The sequence below is a fragment of the Heterodontus francisci genome, chromosome 1, assembly GCF_036365525.1.
Source record: "Heterodontus francisci isolate sHetFra1 chromosome 1, sHetFra1.hap1, whole genome shotgun sequence".
NCBI classification, from domain to species: domain Eukaryota; kingdom Metazoa; phylum Chordata; class Chondrichthyes; order Heterodontiformes; family Heterodontidae; genus Heterodontus; species Heterodontus francisci.
Genome location: NC_090371.1, coordinates 248667913 through 248685368, shown reverse-complemented (window position 1 = coordinate 248685368; position 17456 = coordinate 248667913).

Genomic DNA, 17456 nt, shown 5'->3' with positions numbered 1-17456 from the left:
ACCCACCTTCATCACGATCTTACCAGAGGCAGTCAATTAAGAGGCTGCCTCTGGGAGCCCTGTTCAATAAAGGATAGCAGCTGGGCTGTGGGAGGACCAATTGGAGTGCCAGAGGTTCTGGGCAGCCGGCAACCCCACTCCTGTAGGAGGGAGACTGCAAGGATGCCTCAAGATGGAGATGCCTCCTAACACTTCATGAAAATAAACTGTGTCCACAACTGCCACGCCATCATTGTAGAGTTGAAACCCCTCCACAAGATGATCTGCAGCTGCAGCTGTAGCCCTCTGGCATCCGAGGTTCCGAGTGGACGGGGGTTAATTAAAGGACTCACTGACCATTCAGCCTGCTGCTGGGCTGTGGCCTCCAGGCACCTGATGGGCTTTGGTTCTGTCCATTGTGTCTGTGCTGGTTCTTTGGTAAACTATCCAATTAGTCCCACTCCTCTGCTCTTTTCCCACAGCTGCAACTTTTACCCTTCAAGTATTTATCTAATTCCCTTTTGAAAGTTAATATTGAATAGGCTTCCATCAACCTTTCAGGCAGTGCCATCTAGATCACAACAACTCACTGTAAAAAAATGTTTCCTCATATTGCCTCTGGTTCTGCCGCCAATTATCAATTTGTGTCCTTTGGTTACCAACTCTTTTGCCACTGGAAACAGTTTCTCCTTATTTACTCTATCAAAACCCTTCATGATTTTGAACACTTTTATCAAATCTCCTTTTAAGTTCTCTACTCTGCGGAGAACACACATGGGTTCTCCAGTCTCTCTTGTGATGCTCATATAAAGTGTAGCAATTGAAATTACAAGAACTCACCCTGAAGAGTTATAAAATGGCAGCCGAAGGTCCAAAGACCTTGTTTTTTTATATTCAAGCTGTCTGACAAGGACAAAAGAATACATTCAAAGCTAAAATGAATCAATTACACCCATCCTGAACCCATCAAGAGATATTTTTGTATTGAATGGGCTGTACTGAAACAAAGAAACTGTGAAGTAGCCACATCCTGGGCCATTGTCAGTCACCACAGGGAGGAAAATCTGTCTCCCAACTGAGGCAAGATGTGAGAAACTTTTAGCTTTAAAGGTAGCTCTCTGAAGAGGTGGGGGGGGGGGGAGCAGGGAGACCCAGGAGGATGCATCACAAAAGCTTGTCCAGCTGGGAGCAAATCCAACATGCTGAGAAGCAAGGCACCCTGCTGTGAATTCTACATTTTCAACTTGTGCAGCAATGCATTGGAAGTGATCCTCTGCCTTCAATCTGAACTTTCAACCAATAGAAAAATCTACAAACACCTCAGCCCTGCAACCAAAGAGAACTCGACCTCTAAGACAATTCAACTGGTTTACCAGGAACCCCAAAACCGTACCTCACATAAAACCACTTACCCCTTTTCCTCTCTATCTGTCTCTTCTTTTGTGTGTGCATGTGTGAGAGTGAATGTGTGAGTGGGTGCAGTTGTGACAATTTTGGGATAAGGCATAATGCTCAATAAATAATTAATCTTCTGTTTTAAACATACAAGAAAACCCAGATCTGTCTATTTATATGACAAATAAAACACCAAGGAGTTAAAACCCTAATAACAAAAACACTTGCTGTGGTCAGGTGGAAGTTGAACAGTGGGAACCACCCACACTCTTCACCACATGGCTGTCACAAAATGGAGGCTTGTCCAGGATCTGAACAGCCAGACAAATGAGAGATTTGGAAAATGGGAGGAAAATTGACCTCTGAAATTGTGGAAAAGTAAACAAACAGGTTTTCTAGTATTCTGTTTTTTTTCTCTGCTGTGCTAGAAACAAAATAGATGGTGCATTTAATGCTAAGGAGTTTGTAGAGCAGGGCGACATATCCCATGATAAGTTAAATAAATTAAATACTTAAGATTTTAAAAGCTTGGCTATAGAGGTGGGAATCACTTTCAAACAAAAAGCAAAGAAACCCAAAATGGTGAAGAGTCTAGCTAAGCATTTTAAACTTACCTCTGAACTAGAATAAGAAAGCATAGAATCTGAAACTGAAAGGATAGCCCTAGCTAAAATTCAGTTGAAAAGAGAGGAGTTGCAGTTGCAGTTAAAAAGAGAGGAGATGAAGTTTCAGAAGAAAAAGGGAGAGTTTCAGCTTCAAAAGGAAAATGAAGAAAGGGAGTTTCAGAAGGAGGAAGAGGAAAGGGAGGCAAAAAGGTTTGAGGTAGAAAGGCTGCAAACCCAAAATTAAAATGCTACCATCCACTCAAACCTTATCCCCAATTCAGAGAAAAACTTTGATGTGCTGTGACACTCAAGATGAGTGTGCCAAAATGTAATGAGGAGGAGGTTGAGTCATATCTTATCTCATTTGAGAAAATAACTACCAGGCTAATATGGCCAAAAGAATTTTGGACTCTCCCCTTACAAGGTGAGTTCGTGGGTAGGGCTTGTGAAGTTTTTTCTCTGTTTTGAAGTGAGTTCCTCTGACTATGAACAAACTAAAACTGCAATTCTAAATGCATATGAGTTAGCACCTGAAGCATATAGACAGAAATTCAGACATACCAGGAAAAGATCCACACAGACTTACATTGAATTCGAAAGAATTAAACATATGGCTTTCAATTACTGGATATGAATTCTCAAGCTAGAACCCTCATATGAAAATTTGACAGAAGTGATGTTGCTGGAAGAATTAAAAATAGCATCCTAGTTAGTATAAGAACCTACATTGAAGAATAAAGAGTTACAAGGTAAGAGAAGCAGCAAAAATGGCCGACGATTATGAGTTAATACATAAATGCCTAACTCCAAATAAATTTGGGTCCAGTAGGTCTCACCGGCTATGAGAGATAGCAGGGGTATAGATATAGCAGAAATGGCCTTGAAAGAAAAGTAGAGTAGGGAAGGAAAACCAGACCAGTCTCCAACTTTTAAAAGAAGGAACCCAGGTGATAAACCAATAGGGGCATGCCTGATGTGTTTCCAGTGTGGCAAATCTGGGCATGTCCAGGCAAATATTTGATATTCCAAAAAACCAACAGGAGGCACTGCAGTCAAGCCAGTGTCCATGGCTGTGAAAGTAATAAGTATACGTTCCATTATAATCCAAGAACAGAACACATACCAGAACTTTTTATAAAAAGGAAAAATGACTCCAGGCACAAGATAAAGAGATAACCATCCTCAGGGATACTGATTGTTTTCAAACCCTACTGGCAGCCAAGTTTACAAAAATGTCACCTGAAAGCAGAACAAATACTAAAGTATTGGTAAAAGGGCTTACTGGCAAATGCTTGAAGGTTCCCTTAGTTAAAGTTTACCTACAGAGTAAGTTGGCCACCAGAGAAGTGATGGTTGGGGTCATTCCAAGCTTACCAATGTAGGGGGTCAACCTATTGCTGGGCAATGACTTGGCAGGAAGCACAGTACTATACCTAGCGGGGTTCCGAAGAAGGGTCACTGACCCGAAACGTTAGCTCTGCTTCCCTTTCCACAGATGCTGTCAGACCTGCTGAGTGGTTCCAGCATTTTTTGTTTATATTTCAGATTTCCAGCATCCGCAGTATTTTGCTTTTATTTTACTATACCTAGAGGGCCCAGGACCGTCCGTAGAGACTGCAGAAACTGAGGGGAACAAACAAAACTCTGCACAGCTGCAGAGGGCTGAGGAAGCCCCCAAAATCCCACAGGGGTGATGGGGCCATTAAAGATTAAAGAGGCTAAAGGAAAGCCAGCAGAATTTAAAAAGGCCAAGATAGAGCCAGTGAAATTTTAAAAAGGCCAATATGGAGCCAGAAGAATTTAAAGGAGCTGAGATTAAAGCAGCAAAGGTTGAAGGAAAAACACCAGCGATATAGTTAGCCAAAACTTTCTTTAAAGATTTAAATAGGGACAAGGAAAGTTACCAAACAGGCAAGCCAAGAGTGAGGGAGATACCTTAGCTAGTTGAAGTGCTACAGGGAGTGCAGCAGAAGCTGGACAACCACCTGCGAGCAGTGGTGTCCCAAAGGACATGGGGCAGATTAGGGAAAAAACTTCCCAAAGTAAAAGGAAAAGGGAAGGTAAAATACCCCAAAGTAAACAACACTTATGAAAGTGACCAGAAAACCAAAAATGAGGTCAGTTTGGATGTGCCCACTGAAAAATCAATGGGTCAGGTTCTAAATCCAGATCTAACCAAACCCGGCCAAACAGATTCAGAATTCACTAAGAATTAAGTGCAGGAGGAGACGCCAGATGCTTCATAGGGGCAAAAAATAATTTATCACCCACTATCACCCTAGAGGTAAGAATTATCAATGTGCCAGAACCTGAACGATTCAACCCATGTGTTATGATCCGGTGAGGAGGGGTCAAAAGGTTCCTCCCCTCTTGTCCCTCTCCTTGTTTGGCTGCAGTCTTTTTTTTAAAAAACCAATTAGATAGGTTTTCTTGAGTTTCAACAAAAAAGAGGTTAGTTTATTTTACTGAAAATCAAAACCCGATCGAAGTAAAAATTATAAACTACACTCCAACTTCCACATACTCACATACACGAGAATCACACACACAAAAATAGGTTACAGAATAAAGAAGAGTAGATTGGTTGGATTAGAGTCCAGGGCAAATAAAAGAATATACAGTCTGTGGAGTCTAGTAATTCAGTTGTCTTCCAGTTGAACTTGTGGTCCTGACGTTTCTAGTTGGTAAAGGTAGCCACCTTCTTCAGGGCTTTCTTGGAGCCAGTGATGTAGATGGTTTTCTCCCCGGAGTTTCTGTCTGGAGAAAGGATAGGCTTGGATGTTTTGCAGCCTGTAGGCAGGGTTCAAAACTTACAGTGGTGCCTGGAGAGAGAGAGAGACAGACAGTCAGACCCACATGGGTCCTGCATTGGTTAAAACTCAGATGCTTGTTTGATGTGTCTAAAAGTAATTCCAAGTTTTCAGATGGAGAGACTGTCACATGATTGTCCCAGTTCTAATGAGATCCAATTCTAAGAATTCCTATCTCTCTTGGTCTCATTGTTTCAGTGTTTACTCTTTTAGGTTCGTCTTCACTAGTGTTAATGGTCGAAGATGGCTTTGAGTGTCTCGTTAAAGAAAGCGATAGCAGGTAGTTCATTCAAACTGCTCAAGCCATTGTTCTAGATGAGGGCTATTCAGCCATACATCTCCACTTTGATACCTTGGAATGTGAGGCATTTCAATGCAAATTGTGGTGGTCATCTTAGTTGCTTTCTTTTTAAATGTTGAATTTAGGTTTCCAGCTTTCTTTTTAAAGGTTTGATTTAGGTTTCCAACCGATGAATGAAAAATCATCATTCAGCATAGCATATTCATGACACATGTGTTGTGGAAACAGCATTTAAGGGAGTAAAGCCTTTACAGACAGTGAAATTTGTAAGCAACCTAGAACAATGCAGTAATGGAATTTGCATATGGTAAGTCTTGGAACATTAAAAATGGGAAACGGATAAAAGAAAATACCAAATATTCTAAACAGAAGCTTTCCTGGGATAAAACTTCAATGCTGGAAAAGAAAAATTCAATTATAATTGTGCCTCATCCAAATAAAGGATGATGTAAAAGTTCAACTTGAACAAGAAATGGCTGTTACAGACAATGCCAGCTGTAGCAGTTGTGAGATTGAGGTGTGGGTGTCATGTGTGCAATGGTGTGACTCCTATACATTCCTTCTTACATTTTCTTTCTTTCTAGGGCGGCACAGTGGCGCAGTGGTTAGCACCGCAGCCTCACAGCTCCAGGGACCCGGGTTCGATTCCGGTACTGCCTGTGTGGAGTTTGCAAGTTCTCCCTGTGTCTGCGTGGGTTTTCTCCGGGTGCTCCGGTTTCCTCCCACAAGCCAAAAGACTTGCAGGTTGATAGGTAAATTGGCCATTATAAATTGTCACTAGTATAGGTAGGTGGTAGGGAAATATAGGGACAGGTGGGGATGTTTGGTGGGAATATGGGATTAGTGTGGGATTGGTGTAGATGGGTGGTTGATGTTCGGCGCGGACTCGGTGGGCCGAAGGGCCTGTTTCAGTGCTGTATCTCTAATCTAATCTAATCTAAACCAAAAAAGAACAGAAAAATGTAATCTAAGAGCTTTCATTTTTTCCCTTTTGGGGGAGGTGTGACATTCACATAAAATGCAGCAATTGAAACTACAAGAACTCAACCTGAAGAGTTATAATAAATTGACTTTTCTTTTATGACAGTGGACAATGTGTTAAAACATGGCCATGGAAGGTCCAAAGACCTTGCTTTTGTATATTCAAACTGTCTGACAAGGACAAAAGAATATATTCAAAGCTGAACCCATCAAGACACATTTTTGAATTGAATGGGCTCTTCTGAAACAAAGAAGGTGTGAAGTAGCCACATCCTAGACCATTGTTGGTCACCACAGGGAGAAAAATTTCTGTCTCCCAACAGAGGCGAGATGTGAGAAACTTTTAGTTTTAAAGGTAGCTCTCTGAAGAGACAGAAAGGGAGACCCAGGTAGAACCATCTGATCAGATCGTCTTCAGTCCAAGGCAAATTATTGGTAAGACAAGAGAAAATGATAATCACACATGACAAAGATGCAGGCTTGGAATTGCCTCCTCTGCATGTTGGACAGAAGATCAGAGTGATCCACCTGCAAGAGAAGATATGTTTTCCTGTGGAAGTGTCAAAGATCTGTAATGAGCCACGGTCACATAAGGTAACCACCCAAATGCAGCGATGTTGAGGAGGAACAAATGTCAGCTGAAAGAGTTATCCAACAGCATCCTAATAAACACTCCTGTAGCATCAAGAACATGTTCACATTCAAATTCTGAGAGTCGAGTTAAGAAAGATGACATGTAGAACACTCAAGTACAAGGTAATTGTCAGTCTAGACCTGCAAGTAAAGAGAAAAGAATTGACAATTCCAAATCTCAGCAAAGTTTCACTGTTACCAGACCAAGTCAAGTCAGCAGACTACCTATCCGTTTCAGAGATACTTAAATAATTAATGGGAGAGTCCATACATGTGTAAACACCGTTCACAATTATCCTATTTCATTAAGTACAAAGCTTATAATTTACATAATCTTTCTATTTAAGGAAAGGGGGATGCTGTCATATTGCTTTATTTGCTTTAATACTGATTAACATGAGTATTGCTGAAAATAAAGACATTTGCACTCATCAGGACAATATGCAAGAATACCAATGGAAGGGAGAACAACAAATTTATACTGTATGAGAAGAGAGTGATGTTTGGTTGGCAAGTGAACTCTGATTAGTAGAGGCATTGCCATGGAGAATACACCAGTTTATGATGGCTGACACTTAACTGCCAAGCTTTGTTTGAAATTTGAACCAGACAAACTGACTCTGATTGGTCAAGACATTGCCCTGAGGAATTATTTTGTTTAGCTGAAACAGATACAATGTTTGTACATATTCTTTTTGTCTGCAAAGAACAGGGCCTTGTGTATTAATATATGTAGCTATATATATTAAGAATAGCTTCTCAGCTACACACCAGAATCATGAAGCCTCCTGATAGACTGAATCTGTGATGTCAGGGACTTGGGCGGAGATGGGGGTCGCATGTAAGGTCAAAATGAATGAATGTATATATATAAAATACCTGGACAAAGACTTGAAGGGAGATGTAGTATATGCATCTGAAAGGGGTAATGTTTAAGACAGTGCGAGTAACCCCTCCCACTGCAGTTGTGATGATGTAATAGTCACATGGGTATTAGGCTTGATAGAAGCTAGAAGCATCATGAGAAGTGTTAGCTGGATAGGCTTAATGAGAGTGCAAATAGTTATGTATATAAAATAAAGAAGTTACTATTTAGCCATACAAAGATTCTGAGACATCTGTAAACAACACACAAACTTTGCTAACAACAATATACAACACGAGGGACAATGGAAAAATGGTTCAACCCAATTTTGGTTCAGGTTCCTTTCAGATGCCCTTGGGGTGCAGGTCATGGGTTGTCAAAATTGGGCCTATTTGACAGGTGGTAATAACAGTCTTGTTGAATAAAAACACTAAAGCATGAATTCTAAGTCATGATTATATCAATAACATTGCTACTTTTCATTGCAATGTCCTGGTGAACATTTAGAAACACACGTCCAACTAATCGGGTTTCACTGATTAAATTGCTGAACCAACTAGCTCTGGAAGAACATCTGTTGTTTTTGTGTTCTATCAAGTGGTCTCAGGCACATTCTTTTGAAAGAAGAAGTGGCCTGTTAATAAAAATAGAGATTTCGGAGGGTGTTTGAATATCCTGAACACCACCCCCATCCCCCATCTGCCCACATCCCTGGCAGTGACCCAAAAAGAAAATGAGATAAAAGTAAACAACCAATTGCTTCATTTAGAATTTTTTGCTTATTAGATTCAGAAACAGAAATATGTATCTAAACCTAAGCATGTTTACCCTCTGGGTAAATCCATGATAAGGAGGCTGTTTACTTAAACTAAATACAGTGTATGCCACCTGCACCACCACTTCCAAATTTCAAATGTTTATGACCTCAGAACAGGCAAATTTATCAAAGTTATCTCTGGGAATGATTGATTTTGCATTAATCCAACATCATATGGAACTGCCTGATGCTGCTACCTATAGGACCAGCTCACAATGTGTTACCTCTGCTGCCTAGGCAATAACAGCTTGCATTTATATCATGCAATTAGCAGAGTAAAATGTTCTAAGGCACTTCACAAAAAGAATTTGACAGGAGCTACATAAGCAGCCATTAGGACAAATGACCAAAAGCTTGATCAAAGAGGTAGATTTTAAGGAGGAGAGGTAGAGAGGTGGAGAGGATTAGGCAATCAATAAATTACATTGAAATTATAATGGCAGTGCCTGAGGTGGTACAGCAATATTGTTTTCTCTCTCTCCCACTTCCCATAGCACCATTTTGCAACATCATTCACAATATAATGGGGGAAGGGATTTAAGGCACCAGAGGCCAACAGGCAAATATGCTACTGCAGGAAGAGTAAAAACCCTGCCTAATATTTTTCTACAGATGGCCCACGGAAGATGGCACCCCACGCCCACAAGGAGGTTGTCTCGTTTCACCGGGTGACTTCCCCATGTGGCACAGGACTCCCTGCAGCTGGCTTAATTCCAGCGTAGGAGGTGTTATGACCGACCGCTCCAGTCAAAGCCCCCAATCAATATATATGCTTCTGATTGTGGTGGAAGAAACACACTGTTAATTCAATCCCATCTCTCCGCAGATTGCCTAACACATCAATTAAATCTTTCCAAATTAAAGAAAGACCCAGCCAAATTGTACCATTTTTTAACCCCAAATGAGGCTAACCAAACCAGGTGTCTTTAAATCAACAAATTAACTATTTAATTAGAAAAACTACATTCTTAAACGCTATGAAGATATAAACAACATTTAAATAGAAAACATTAGAGTCCTTGCAAATTTACGCTCCTGCCGGAGGTGAAAAAAGTCCAAGGTTGCTTGAAATCCTCACAGCCGTCCGATAGGGGAAAAAGGTTCTCCAACAGTAGAACAGTCCGTAGTCTAATTCCAGCAGTAAGTGATGCTTTCCTTCTCCAGTGATGAATTTAAACAATTAACGACTTGCAAACACTTTTTAAATGTATCAATTTGGCTTTAGGATTTTTGAGGGATAAAAGATCGTCACAGTCTAACTTCCCTTCCTTCAGCTTAAATTATCAGAGATCTCTGTTTGGCTTGACATTTTAGAATTTTGAGAAATAATAATAAATAAACAGACTAAATTCTCTTCCTTCAGTTTAAATGGCTGAGAGTTCTTCTTTCAGGTGCTAACACCAGCTGTCTGTCTGCCCCTTGTGTCCAGCTAGAACAGTCTGTTTTCAACTTAAATGCCAGTTCAAAAGATAATTGCAACATTGTATATCTGGTCCTGGGTCTCTGAATTGCTGTTGCCAGGTAACCAGGATGCATTCTCTGAAGCTGGTTGGTTCGCTCTCCATAAGGTTGGATCCAACAGCAACCAAAATGCACTTTCTATAACTCCTGAGGCTTGCTGGTTCTTAAAGTAGTACGGCTCCTTTCCCAGCCTTAAACACACACCACTTATTCTCCAGAGAAAGAAAACTACAGGACCATGACAGACGGAAGAGACACTTAAGTGGCTATGAATTGGCCACTGTAGGGCCTCATTGGCCTCTGGGTGGGAAGGCCATCTTTGGTTTTTCCTGCACCCAACTTAATCGTGGTGCGACAACAAGGCAACAGGCACTTCACCATCAACCCCACCCCCTCCTCCCCCCCCCCCCCCCCCGCCTCCTGCCTCCCATTGCAATTCTATGGGCCCCTGCCTCCTAGCCCATCTCTCGGGAACCCATTAAATTTTGTCCACGTTACGTCAGTACTTTGATTTTTATTTACTGTAAGCCGAAAAAGATCCTGCATTCATTATTTCTTACTTTCTGTGGCTTGTCATCCTTACACGTCCGATAGCTGAATACAAATTTGATCTTTCCCAAAAGAGCACCGCTTGTTTATTCTCCTCTGTTCCCAAAAATGACATCCCCAGCACATCTTGGTATCTGTCTGACCAAAGAACAAGTGTATTTATGTTTAGAGTTACACATTTGGACCTTAACACAGATCCGATCTGGTGTTTTTACTTCTTCAAGTACCTTAGTTTTCTTGGTGGACTAGCAACAGCTGTTATAGTGGAAAAGTGTTGATGACGGTTCTCAAGTTTGAAATAAAAGGCTTCTTTATCTTTCTACCTTTTAACATTTGAATTTTATTTAATATTCCAACAATTTCAGTTAAATTCATAACATGTTTATTGGAAACAAGAGCAAAATATTATGGATGCTGGAAATCTGACATGAAAACAGAAAATACTGGAAATACTCCACAGGTCAGGCAACATCTTTTGAAAGAGAAACAGGGTTAATGTTTCAGGTCAATGACCTTTCATCAGAACTAGTCAGAGCAGTTCTGATGAAAGGTCATCAACCTGATATGTCAACTCTGTTTCTCTCGCCACTGATGCTGCCTGACCCACTGAGTATGTCAGGCATTTTCTGTTTGTTATTTATGTTCATTGGAAAGTTGTTTAATGTCAGAGGCCTTTGGTATTTCACTGATTCTTCTCTATTACTTTACAAAGATCCTTTTCAATGAGCATTTCTTCCTTCTTTACCCAGTTTTCCTCTTTTTCAGAAGACCCCAGTCATAGTTTGATGGGGCAAGTAGCCACCTGGTATTTTGACCCAGATTACTATTACTCGCATGCAAATGTGGAAAGTAAATATCAGTGAGCTATGTAAGAAAGGGAAAGTCCAATTCTGTCCTCACACAACACTCAGGAACATTATGTGTCCAACAGGAAAATAATAAGGAATGAGAATGTTGACTGATTTTTCCCATTCCTAGTCCAGGAACACTGAGGGAAGTTTAGCATTTCTACGAGTACCAGGGATTAAACCCGGACCCTTCATAGTTTGAATGGGACAATACCACACAATGCTGTCCATTTTATATACTCTCATTAGCGGAATGTTTCTTTTATTTTTCTAATGTTTTGGACCATTATTTTAATTTGGTTGCAGCTTAGCTAAAAACAACTAATTCTATGTTAGCTCAGCAAATAACTGTCACAGTGTTATTCATTAATATTAACAGTGCTACGTAAGAGATGTGGAGGGAAATGCAGCATTTTAGCATGACCTTTGCAACATGCATATCCTTATTTCAACTAAAGTCCTTCCTACACAAATGTTGGCTTTCTACTGTACGGGGGAGAAATCTGGAACAGGAAAGTAAATGCAAATCACATTTATCCAAATTAAGTCCAAACCCTTTGTAGAAAAGAGCTTGTGAATAAACAGTATCTACTCAGAGAACCAGGAATTCGGTGGCAGACTTATTGAAAGCAGATGCTTATGTCCAGGATCAGAGAAAATGGTCTTTTGTTAAACATATGTGCTCCCAGAAACTTGGAATAATAAACAAGTGTTGGTTTAAATGTATAAAAACTAGAAAAAGTTGTGAGTTTTTTAGTCTGCATCAAGATGATGCATGCTGGCTTCTACAACAAAAATGTGGCCACACTGCTTTGTATATTTTTGCCTTGTGTAAAAAATGCACTAAGGTAGTGCCAAAGCTGTCAAATATGCATGTAATCAAATGGAGAGTTGGGATGGGATTGGAATTAGGTCATAGATTAGAAATAATCATGCTATGTACTAACACGACAGGAGGATAACGATGGAGCTACAGTCTGGATATTGCTGCTGGCGAACAGACTAACAGTTGGCCGATTACAATTACAATGGGCAATAATTCAGCAAACCAGCCATTATATCTATGTGTACTGTATGAAAATCACACACAGTGATATTGAGTGCTTCTTAAATAGAAGAGATTTCTGATCATTTGCAGTTCACCTGAATAAGGACTAATTTAGACCTGCTCATTATTCTCTTTTCATGAAAGGCCCCAACCTCAACCAATCTCTCTCTCTGTTACTCACATGTGCTCTTCATCCTCTTTTTACACAAGTACAAGTTCTTGCAACATATCAAAGTGGTAAGCTGTTATCAGGAGGACTGGAGATGAAAAGTACAGTACATCAGCAGAGGGCCAAATGTAAAGGCAACAAGTGATTCATGGGCTGAAATATGAGCACTACTGCACTAGATAGGGAAGAGTGGTAGTAAGACTGGTGAAAGTGTTAAACCTGGATGACCTTGTTGTGGGTCAACGAAAGGCAGAAGTACTATGGGGAAAGAGCAGGGGAGGGGGATTAATTGGACAGCTCTACCAAAGAGGTAAATGGACACAATAGGTTGAATGGCCTCTTTCTGTGCTGTATCATTCTATCATTCTATACTGTAGCAGACCAACTGCTTATCATTTCAGCCAGGGACTGATGCAAAAATGCAGGGGGAAAAATGGGGAAAAATAAAATTACTTTAAATAAAGGGATTAAAGTAAATAAAAAAGACTTGCACTTATTTGGAATTTTCACAACCTCCAGATGTCTCAAAGTGCTTTACAGCCAATCAAGTACTTTTGAAGTGTAGTCACTGTTGTAATGTAGGAAACACAACCGCCGTTTTGCACACAGCAAGCTCCCATAAACAGCAATACGATAATGACCTGATAATCTGTTTTAGTGATGCTAGTATTGGTCAGGACGCCGGGGATAACTCCCCTGCTCTTCTTTGAAATAGTTCCATGGGATCTTTTACATTCACAGGCAGATAGAGCCTCGATTTAACTTCTCATCTGAAAGACGGCACCTCCGACAATACAGCACTCCCTCAGTACAGCACTGGAGTGTCAGCCTTGATTTTTGTGCTCAAGCCCTGGAGTGGGAGTTGAACCCGGAACTTTATGATCGGAAAATAATATTGGGGTAATTGATCAAACAGTTGTCATGTTTTAATTTGAAATATTTTAATGATCCTAACAAAAAATTAAGGATATTGATGTAAAATTACAACATGCATTCAAATACGTAAAAGGACAGACAGACTGAGAAAGTACCATAAAGGAGTAATGAAAAGAGCTAGAAACCAAGGAGGAAAATTCTTCTGCCTACCATTGTTAAGAGTATCCTCTTTGGGGAAGAGTTGGGTTGGGCAGGACTTCCACCTGCCCCTCAGAACTCCCTTAACTCCAATTCATTTTCCTGGGTAGCAGATTGTTTGTTATCCACATTGGAATCAAGGTTAGATTCCCTCCATCAATAGGGACCCGGCCAGTGCGAGAGCAGAAAATTTGGTGGTGCTGCAGCAACCTGCTCCCTCTACAGCAGAATGTTCAGACCTTTACCACCACTTCCTAGAGCCTATTACTGACATCCAAATGGTGGCCCCAGGAATTGATGGTAAGAAGAGCAGACAAAAGGGAAATCCTCTGGAGACTTATGCACTGTAAAGGCCTGCTACCTGACCCGAACCCGACGGGATCCGACAACGTGTCGGGTTCGGGTCGGGTTGGGTCGCACATCCGGGTCCAGCATTTGGGCTCAGGTCGGGTCGGGCCGGATCGGACAGGCTCTATCACCACCTCAGAAGTGACTTTAATGTTAATTTACTTTTTGGACTTTAAAGGTGGTTTCGTTACAGTTATTTTAAGCTTGTGCAGGTAAGGAACAAAGTGAAAAACGGAAGGTAAATTAACTGGTGGTCGGGTTGGGTCGGATCGGGCGCGGGAAAAAAATGGAAGGACTCGGGCCGGGTCGGGGATGGGCTCGGATGGGGTTCTGTTGGGCTCGGCTCGGTCTCATTTGCAGACCTGAGCAGGCCTTTAATGCGCTGCCCCCACCTCACCAACATTTGCATCCAGCAGCGTTGAAAGGAATGGTCAGTGGTGGTCCCAGTAGGGGTGGGAAAAGGGAAGTCATGTTCAAGATGATGAAGCAAAGGTCGGCCCCAACGCCTACATTTTCCTTCATTTTCCTGACTTCAGAGGAGAATTACCCTATCTGTTAGCACCATTATAAGCATAATCAGAACATTCTCACTATTTATAGCCAAAATTGTGCATGTTTTTTGAATGATTTTGCTGGAAATAGTGATCAGAGGAAATCTAACAATATTCATGATGTTGTTTATACATGGGCGAATTCTCCTCTATGCTCCTGTGCAAAATTGGGTAGGATTCTTGTGGTGGTGAATGTTGGAAAATTTAGGTTGTAAAGCCAAATGTTGTTGCCTCAGTGCCCAACTGAGATTTCTCTCTCCTCTCCATTGATGGGGCCACTGGTGCCCACTCCTTTCTCTCCCACTGCATGTGAATGGTCTCACTATGTTTATAGGGGGATGATTTTGGGATTCCAAAGGACTTCCCAACTCTCTGCCACAGTTACCACTGCTTTCTTGGCTCACCAATGTGGAAGGGGCAGTAGGCCCAGGAAGTGACAGTAAGAAAGAAAAAAAATACTTGCTTTTACCCACAATTTTCAAGATCTCAGACAATAAAGCACTTTTGAAGATAGTACTCGTAATGTATTGAAACATGGCAACCAATTTGCAAACAACCAGCTCCATAAACAGTAAAAACATAAATGGCCAGATTATCTGTTTTCAGTGCTGTTGGTTAAAGGATAAATGTTGACCAGAAGACTAGAAGAACTCCTCCACTCTTCTTCGAATAGTGCTCTGCGATATTTTATGTCCATCTGAGAGGGCAGATAGGAATTTGGTTTAGCGTCTCATCTAAAAGACGGCATTTCCAACATCCAATTCTGTATTGGAGTGTCAGCTGTGATTATGTGCTCAAGACCTGGACTGGAGTTTGAACCCACAACCGGAAGTGCTGCAACATTAGCGATGCCATCTTTCTGATGAGAAATTAAACCAAGAGCCCATCCACCACTTCTCAGGCCATTGTAAAAGGTATACCCAAGTAGAAGAGAGCCTTGTATCAGCCTCCTCTCTCTCCAGGTAACCCGGAGATGGACCGGCTGAAGGTCTCATTCTAATCTTCGAGGTGCTTCTGCACCTTTAAGACCCTCACTGGATCTTTGGTTGGTATCCCTGCTGCAGCACCACCAGAGATTTCTTCATGACACTCAAGGTTTCCCTCTTGATGATGGGATTCACACCAGGAGCCCAGGGTGCACATCTGATGAGTTCCAACCCAGGAAAATGGGTTAGGTCTGGGATAGGTATGGAGTGGGGAATGGAAATGCTGCTCTGCTAATATTTCGCCGCTAAGTGCAAATCTAGCCATACTATGTGAGAATTCTGCATACCTCCTGCATGCAAATGTATCTCTTCTGTTTCCTCAATGTACATCCCACCCATTCACATCAGTCATTAATGGTAAGCTGTAGGCAGAAGGCAGCTGCTAAAGCGTCACAAGATTTTTTAATGAGGAGTTTTGGTTGCAATATGATTAATTTACATGTTAGTTCTTTTTTGTTAGATTTGTTGGAACATAGAGGAAATGTTTAAATTATTGGGCAGGCAATATCACAGGGAAACAGAAGCATTTTGAAGAGTTCAGCAGAACAGAATATTGTTAAAGAATCTGTAAAGTGACTCCTCCATGACCAAATTTCATTCCAGCTCATCTTATTGTAAGTTACAAAGGCCTGTGCCATTTGGCAAGCCAGCATGAAAATATTGCTGGGGATTGCTTTGAAAGCAGCCCAATGGCAGTATTTCATGACTACTAAATGAAAGAAGGCAGCTGGCACCTTATTCTGCAATAGCAGAAAGAAACTATCTGGACAAAGTGATCATAAAACAAACCCAATATCTCGTCTGTAAGTGCTCAGTGCATGTGTGCTTTGTATATTTTTACTCCAGTGCTTCCTTTTTCAGATAGCATATGTTTTGCGACCTTTACGTCCCAATTTTGGGCTCCTTCTAAGTACTTCCCAGTGCCAGCTGTAGGTGCGGTGAGTGGTTATTTGGCATTAATGGCAGCTTCTAATGAGTGCAGTCAATGGTTCTGGATGTTCTGAAGTGCTGATTCTCAAGAGCAAGATCTTGTAGGACACCTAAAACAACAGAAAATGGAAATTTTAAAAAATTTGTTCTTCAGATCTGAGCATTTAATGACCATCCCTAAATGGTGGTGGCAAGCCACCTTCATGAGCTGCTACAGTCCATGTAGTGTAGGTACACCCACAGTGCTGTTAGGGAGGGAGTTCCAGGATTTTGACTCAGCAACAGTGAAGGAACAGTGACATAGTTCCAAGTCAGGATGGGAACTTGCAGGTGGTGGTGTTCCCATGCATATGCTGCCCTTGTTCTTCTTGGTGGTAGAGGTCATGGGTTTGGAAGGTTCTGTCAAAGGAGCCTTGGTGAGTTGCTGCAGTGCATCTTGTAGATGGTACACACTTATGCCACTGTGTGTCAGTGGTGGAGAGAGTGAATGTTTAAGGTGGTGGATGGGATGATGATCAACAGGCTGCTTTGACTTGGATGCTGTTGAGATTAGAGTCATAGAGATATACAGCACTGAAACAGGCCCTTCAGCCCACCAAGTCTGTGCCAACCAACAACCACCTATTTATACTAATCCTACATTAATCCCATAATCCCTACCACATCCCCACCATTCCCCTACCACCTACCTACACTAGGGGCAATTTACAATGGCCAATTTACCTATCAACCTGCAAGTCTTTGGCTGTGGGAGGAAACCGGAGCACCTGGCAGAAACCCACACGGTCACAGGGAAAACTTGCAAACTCCACACAGGCAGTACCCAGAACCGAACCCAGGTCGCTGGAGCTGTGAGGCTGCGGTGCTAACCACTGCGCCACTCATCCTTGAGCGTTGTTGGAGCTGCACTCATTCAGGCAAGTAGAGTGTATTCCAGCACTTGTGTCTTGTAGATGGTGGACAGACTTTGAAGAGTCAGGATGTGAGTTACTCACCACAGAATCCCTAACCTCTGGCCTGCTCTTGTAGCCACATTATTTACATGGCTGGTCCAGTTAAGTTTCTTGCCAATAGTAACTCCAAGATGTTGATGGTAGAGCATTCAG